Consider the following 8379-nt stretch of genomic DNA (forward strand, 5'->3'; position numbering starts at 1 on the left):
GCAGTTACAGAGACTGGGTGTCATGGTTTTACTGATTCCTAGAAACTAAGTAGGAATTTTTCCCTTCCCCTTGCCCACTGCATGCAGAGCTATTGAGTGAGCACTTAAGACACACAAAAGAACTGGTCTCTGGTTAATTGCTCAGAACTTAGTCTCCTAGGAAACAGGGGAGATGGGGGGCTCCTCTTTAGTTTTTTCTCTGGTCTCCTGGGAAACGCAGGGAGGAGATTTTGTGCTGACTGTGGCTGGAACACAGGTCGGAGTGGAAGCTCGGTGGATCTCTCTGCCCTCAGCCCCTCGTCAGCTTCTGGACCCTGTTTGGATTATTTGTTTTCATCAGAGAGGAAACTGTGTTTCCTGGAAGTTTCTTTCCCTTTCTGTGGGGGACCCTGACCAAAACGGAAGTGGCAGTGGTGAAACTCCTCCAACATATACTCTCTGTGAGAGGAATTAAGTACGATGAAGCTGCATTAAGGCAGCTACTCCCTGGGCAAAAGCAAAAGGACATTTTGCGTTGTTTAATGATGCCTTGGAAGTGACTTTATGGAAAGAAATTGGGCCAGAACTGTGGGAAGAGACCAGAAAAGAGTCTATGGGAGCAAAAAAGTTTCCCAGTGTGTGGCGAGAAGCTATGGAATTGCTGCAAGATATTAAGACTAAACAACAAGTTACAGTGTCTGCCCGTGCAGCGCTGACAGGATGTGGCAAACTATCTACTTATACCTCCGTGAATCAACTCATTTTCGGGGCACCGCGACCACCCCCGGGACCGAGGGTGCGGAACGCAGAGGCTCAGAGAGCAGCAGGTGTGACTCTGGCGGAGACTCCGGCGGCAGCGGCGGTAAGCACCCTTAAGCTGTGGCACCTGAGCCGCTGGCTCAGGCTGCAGAGGCAGCGGCATGGGAAGGGGGGAGAGATCGTGTCAGCAGCACCATGGCAAAGGCGGGGACGCGTCAGGAGCAAGAGCGGGAACACCCCCCTTGCAACAGCTGCAGTTCCAACAGCAGCAGCAGCGGCAGCCGGGCGGGTTGAGGCGGCCACACGCAATGGGGGCCGGGGCTGCGCAGGCTGCCGGGGACACCGGGAGCCGGCAGAACTGTAATCCTGTGAAAACAACTGCCCATGAGTATTGTCCAGTCTGCAAAGAGAAGGGTCAGATCCAAGCTTTACGGACTTACTACATTCATTTTCATGGAAGTTTGAATGCGTATATTGTGACTACAAATACCAGAACCGATTTGAGGAAACACGAACAACATTTATAAATACAATCCCTGATTGACATCCACTTAACGCTGTTCATGTTAGACCACGTAATAACTGTAGTGATAGATCTCAAAGACGACAGATGATTTTGGAAAAAGTACCTTCAATATTAATGTTACATTTCATGGAAGGCTTGCCTCATAACAACTTGAAGAAATACTCATTTCAATTTGAGGAAGACACTTACCAAATAACATCTATTATTCAATATCAGACAGATAAGAAGCAGCCCATGATTGCCTAAGGAGGAGCTGATGGTTGCAGCTCTAATCTGTCACAGTTAGAAACCTGTTTTGTGATACAGTTTCAGACCTAGCTTACTCTGGATAGTGCCAGTTGTACTTTCCTACGTGAATCTACTTGTCTTTTTGTCAGAAATTATGCTCATTCAGAACTCTCACAAGTGCAATCTGTTGTGTTGCAAGGACAAATGTGAACTGCTACTTTCTCTTTGAACTCTGTGAGTCCACCAAGAAAAGAAACCATAAAATTGCTGTAACAAGGATTCTGTAGCTGTACAACGATGACAATGAAACAAACTGTTACACACAAGGGGATAAACTTCGTGCTCGAAAAAGCAGAAAGCAAGCAAAAACTACAACTGTGTCTCCACTGACAGTAATTCTGCAGTCAAAAATTCAGAAAAATCGAACCTCTGAACCTAGAAACTATTATAAAGAGAGATTGCTAATATGTGTGAAGCATGTGTATAAATTGTGAAAGTAATCATTTAACTGCTGACCATCAGAAACAAAAAGATGGTGAGAACTCTACAGTATTGGTACTTTCCTGTGTTCATCAACTGTTTTCTTATTTTATATGAAGTTTTTTATGGGACTGCAGTATTAAGTACACTAAGTAATTATTGTTCACCAAAGAGTGCTTTTTATTCATAGGTTATGTGGCTTGTTTATTTAGGAAAACTAACTATAAGTGATTAACTTGTTTTACTATTTGCCCTTTCTGTAATCAAGTACTTAACTGTTTGATTAAGGAGTTTTTGACTTTGTGTGAAAGTATGAATGTCTGTGGTGGCCACCTGCTGAGTGTGTGGATGAAAGTGGTGTGCAAGAGAAAAGTGCTGTGTGGATATACACGTATATAAATATTTGTAGGCTTAATAATACATTACACAGGTGTTAGAAAAATCTTTTAGCCAAAGGGTGTTGTATGAATTTATTAATTTCCTATTAGTGTGTATGGTTTGTCCACAAAACAAAAAAGGGGGACTTGTGGGGTGCTTGGCTAAAACAGGCACTATGAACAAACCATACTAGTAGGTCTTAGCCTGCCTTAGCAAGAGACCTGCTTGCAGGTTGCGGGAAAAGTACTGGCATTGATATCAGGTTGCAAGAATGTAAACTATTGAGATAATGGGAAGGAGCTCTCAGAGAAAGACAATGATTTCATATGCACGGACAGCACATGGACAGCGCATATAAACCAATCATATAGCAACATGTACTAAGTAGTAAGAAGTCTGTTTAACTATTGCAAACCAATTATGTAGCGACATATAGTTAACCAATAACGTCGTGACATGTATGTGTGTGAGAGTATAAAACAAACGCTGTAACACATAATAAACGAGATCTGCCTATCGATCACACTGGTCTACATGCAGTTACTCCGTGCCCTCTCGGCCAACATCTTTCCCCATTCCCACTGGTTTTTTTTTTTCCTGGAGGTGGTCCTTGTGCACATCAGAGGGAGAGAGAGGACTGTGCCACACAAGTCGACCAGCCAAACAGAGTGAGCTTAGTTTTTTTCATTGGGAGGACTTTCTTTTTGTTGTTGTTTCCCTTCCCCCTCTCCCTCTCCCCTTTCCCAGTGTGCGTGGGGGGAAGGGAAAACCATTTTTATTTTGCTTTCTCCAACACACCCCGGAGGGTGTTACCCCCACGTGGCAATGACCAGTGATTCCACAGTGCCCCCTGCTGGGCAGCATAAAGAACTGCAGGTTCTGAATCTCCAGTGATCCAACAGTGGCACCTGGTGACAGGCACAGGACACTACAAGCTCTGCATCTCCGGTGACCCATCGGCACCTCCTGTTGACTGTGGTTGGAATTGCACCAAAGAGCACAAACTGAACTGTTTACCTTTTTTCCCCTCCCCTTTGCTTGTTTATTGGTTTGTTTTGAAGGGGATTAACTGTGGGTATAGAAGTATTGTTTGGTTGTTTCACTTGTTTCTTTTCATTGTTTCTACCAATACACACATACCTTTTAATAAAGGGCTGTTATTTTTCCTTTTCCATAATTTGTTTTCCTTCAGTCGGAGCCTCTTAATTTTGGATTTATAATTGCTTAGAGGGAGGAGTTTGGGTCTTTTCTCATAACTAGTCCTCAGCAAACCCCCTGTTTCTCATTTGAACTGGGACACTGGGACACTGTCGTGGATGGCTACGTACCTTTTAGGAATGACAAGTCAGCAAGGTGAGGCGGTGGAGTTGCTCTTTCTGTGAGAGAGCAACTGGGATGGATCAAACTCTACCCAGGGGTGGATGAAGGCAAGAGCAGATGTGTGAAGCATTAAGGGAGTGGCTAATACGACCAGCAGGATTCGGGCACTGACCTTCCTCCTGTGCTCAGCACTAGTGAGGCCCCACCTCAAATTCTGGGATCACTTTTGGTCCTCTCACAACAAGAAAGGCATTGAGGGGCTGGGCTGGAGTGTGTCCAGAGAAGGGACCAATGCTGGAGAAGGGTCTGGAGCACCAGGAGCAACTGAGAGAGCTGGGGAGGCTCAGCCTGGAGAAAAGGAGGCTCAGGGGGACCTTCTTGCTTTCTACAACTCTGTAACAGAAGGGTGCAGCCAGGTGGGACTCAGGCTCTGTCCCAGGCAACAAGGGACAGGACTAGAGGAAACGGCCTCAAATTGCACCAGGAGAGGTTTAGGTTGGATATTAGGGAAAACTACCTCCTCAAAAGGGTTGTTCAGCGGTGGTTGTTTTAAAGCCCAGTGGGAACATTAAGCTCTCTCAAGCCAACCCTTTTTGATAGTGGAGGGGAAAAAACCCACTAGGAGAGAACTCACAGTAAACACAGCAATAGTAATAAAAGATTGTGGAAGAGAGAGAACAGTTTACACACAGAAAGGGTATTCACCACCAACCAAACAGAAACGTTGCCCAAAGAGAGTGCCTGCTGTGCTTTCCTCAGACCACGGTAAGACCTCACCTGGCCCCCAGGGGTAAAACCAGGGTGACAGCCATTCCGATGCTGCGGGCTCCATGTGTTTTCCCCAGACAAAGGCAATGTGGCAGGGAGCTCCCACAGCAAGTTTCCTTCCTCCAGCCCAGAAAACAGGGGGAAAATGGGGACAAAAGCTCCACTGCACTGGGGGTTGGTTCTGTGTGGCAGCTGGGGCTTAGCACGGGCAGCTCTGCAGTGGCTCCTCTCTCTCTCTGCAGTGTGGGGTGGCTCCAGAGCTCCCTTTTCAGCTTGGCTCAGTTGCACTGGGGGTTACCCCTGCTGCTCCACTCCCCAAGGCTGCCTCCCACACCGGGGCTGTCTTCCAGCTCCTTGCCCATTCCTCATTTCACTGCTCTCTTCAGCTCCACGTGTTGGAGCTGTGGCTGCAAGGGATGAGTAGGGGACTGGTGGTGGAGGCAGGCACCGCATCCGCAGGGATTGATCCCCACACCTTTCTGCTGGAGAGTGGGAGGAAAAATGACACACTTCTGCATGCTGGCACTCGGTTTTTCCTCCCCAAAACCACCCCCCAGACAAGACTTGGACGATACTGGATATCCAGTGCTAAAACTCCACCTCCTATCTCTGAATCCAGGATATTACCCACCCCTCAGTCAATACTATCCACATCATGCCCAGATTTAACACCCTGCAACTATATACACATAACTATAAACAAGCAAAGGTGTTATTTCAGTAGTCACAGACCATCCCCCAAGATGTTTGCTGAGTTCATTCAGACTGGTGGAACTGGAGCAGTCCATACTCATTGTCCATGGCATTTACAGGGTACAGTGGCAGTGGCATTCAGCAACCAGTAGTACATATGCAATTCAACATTACAGGTTGCTTTCACCCAAAATTCAAATCCCCTTGAGGTACAAGTTTTATTTCCCCATCCCTTGCTTCACTCATTCAGTCCCTCAGCAAAACCAATCCCACAGATGGCTTTGCCTTTGCTTGAGGCAGGACTAATCCAAACTGTCTTCTCCAACACCTTTCTCTTGTGCACCACAGGCACTTTATCCCCTTCTGTGCTTCGTGGGGGTTCTGATTGGGCAGGGCCAGCTGGGTTGGTGGAGGCTGGGGTGTTAACTAACCAGGTGGCTTTCTCTAAATGTACATCCCCATGTTTGAAGGCCCCACCACCCATTGCTTTCAATGTGGTTTTTAACAGTCCATTGTGCCATTGCACTTTCCCAGGGGCTGCTGCATGACAGGGAATATGATCCACCCACTGCATCCTGAGCTCTCTGCCCAGGTGTCTGTGAGGCTCTTTTTGAAATGAGCCCCATTGTCTGATTCAGTTCCTGCTGGGGGCCACGTCACCCCAGGACTTGCTTTTCCCGGCCCAGGATGGTGTTCCAGGCAGGGCCGTGAGGCACAGGATGTGTCTCCAGACCCCAGGGACTGTTTGCACCACGGTCAGCATGCAGCACTTCCCTTGGAGGGTTTGGGGAGTGCGATGTGCTGTGCTGTGATCACTCTGCCAGGCCTCCCCAGATTTTTATTTCAACCATCACCCCCACACCACAGAGGCTTTATCTGCTTGGCCCTGCTTGATTGCAGCCCCTGATTCCCAGTTATGGATAACCTGGGAGATGATTTATTCCCCTTGATCATGAGCCCACCTGTATGTTGCATCTCCTCCCTGATGACCTGAGGAGTCATGGGCCCATCAAGCCAGAAACAGTTCACCCTTATGTTGCCAGTCCACATCCACCTGAGACACTTTAATCTCAGCAATCTGATCCACCTGTCGTTGTTGTGATGTTCTTCAGTAGCCCCAGTTTTGGGTACCGCCCTTGGTGCTGCCCCAATCCTGTCCCTCCCCAGGACCTTGCATTCACCCTGACCAACGAGACCCCCGTTTCCTGGAGGGAGGATGCACATCAGTGGGTGGCTGCACATCTGCAGTGCAGACACCTGGACCTGAGCCTGGCGGTCTCTGCTGCTGCAGGAGCAGGACAGGCAGGTCTGGGCACAAACCAGTGCAGACTGTGAGAGGTGTTACCCCAAGAACGAGAAGCTGAGAGACAGGAAAGAGAAGGGAAATAAGGCCACAGGATAACCCCCCACTCACTCAGATGTTATTTACAAGGTTCTCTTTCCCACCCCAGGGTGCTCACAGTTCCCCACAGCAGAAGCTGCATCCCCGGGGTGTCGGCAGGCTCACCTGGGAACGGCCATCCCTGCCAAGGCAACGTTGGCCTCCATGTGGAGCGTGAGTTCAGTGCCAGCAAGAGCTCTCTGCTTTTTATACAATGAACCTGTGAGCTCTACCTGGCCAGGTGTGGCCAGCACCACCCAGCCAGAGGCCCTTGGGGCCTCCCCACGTGGTGTAAGTGGTGCCCCTTCTGCCCACGTCTGTGTATTTTGGAATGTCCCTGAGCCTCTGTGCTGCACCTCGGGGGTCCTTTCTAAATGAGTCTGGGGGCTTCCTTCATCCTCCTCCTCTTCACTGTCTCCTTCCAATGCCCTTTCTGGGCCATCGGCCAATAGTCAGTCACCAATTAATTTCAGTTTATACGATGTGCTTCCTTCAAGGACAAAGTTCTCCTTTATCAGTGCTTGCTTTCTCACAACATGACAGGAGAAGATCAGTGTCCCAGGTTGGACTTGGCTCCCAGCCAAGTGCCCAGACCTCAGGGACAAAACCTTCCCCCTCTCTTTCACTCTCTCCCAGCTGACTGAAAAAAAAAAAATCAAAAGAACCCAAACCGAATTAAATTTCAAAGTGAAAGATTTATATATATAAAGAAAATTATATACACTATTACACCCCCAAAAAGGGAAAAGGGAAGGGGAAGGGAAAAGGGAAAAAGGGATAAAAAGGGATATAACACAAATATTTCCCTCCAGAGATAGCGAGCCACACCACACAACCACCGGCACTCTCTGCCTCTCAAGGCCAACCAGATGCACTCGGCCTCACTCCCTCGCCCAGGCAGAGCGACAGCAAAGAACCTTCGCCTTCGGTCCACCGGAAGAAAGAGAGCAAGAGTTTCCTCTCTCTTCTTATTTATACTCTTGCTTACGTAAAAATCGTACGGAATACTGGGAACATGGCCTTGGTTCCTTGGTTACAACCTGGTCACCAAGGAAGGCCTAGTCTTAAAACTACTACAGTCAGACTCACAGGTGGCTGGGTCAAACACAGACCACAAGAAGCAGCGTCTAATTAAGCACAAATACACCCCCCACATCCACCTTGATGGTCTCTGCAGACCCACAACCTCTCACACACACATCTCTCAGACACCCTTCTGGGACCCTTGACACAAGCAGGGACCCTCTGCCTGACTGATACCCCTGCCTGGACCTGGGCTCTCCAACTCCCTGGCCAGCCAAGCTCAGGTCCAGGCTCTGTTTTACTGGTGACCAGTCCCTTTTCCACCCTTTTGGCCGGTCCCCTGCCTTGTCCTCCCCGACTCCTTCCACTCCACGTGGCCTCTGGGTCACCCCAGGGATGTGCAAAGTGCTGCCACATCTGTCCCCTCCCGAGTCCAAGGAGCAGCCCTGGAGAGCCCCTGCAGCAGGGCTGTGCCTGGGCATGCTGCCAGAAGGGTGTGTCCAGAGTACAAACTCCCCAAATCACTCAGTTCCTTTCACTTTTGACGGCAGCAGCACAGCAGGAATTGGGTGGCTGGCTGGGACAAGGTGACCATTTCCTTTGGTTTCCAGACAGCTCACCTGGGATCAGGGCACAATTCCAAGGTGTCCGCAGAGCAGCTCCTGCTCAGGGTCTCCAGGTACGTGGCTTCTGTTGGGAATCTGCAGATGGAAATTGCCCTCTGCCATTTGCCAGAGCTGGACACAGTTTCCATGTCCTGTTAGCAAAGTAGAACCAAGTCAGTGAGCAAAAAGGGGGTGGGTGGGAGAGCAGAGCAGAGCAGAGCCAGGTCCTGTCTTGGCTG

Source organism: Myiozetetes cayanensis, unplaced genomic scaffold (assembly GCF_022539395.1).
Source record: "Myiozetetes cayanensis isolate MyiCay16 unplaced genomic scaffold, myiCay2020 scf54, whole genome shotgun sequence".
NCBI lineage: Eukaryota > Metazoa > Chordata > Aves > Passeriformes > Tyrannidae > Myiozetetes > Myiozetetes cayanensis.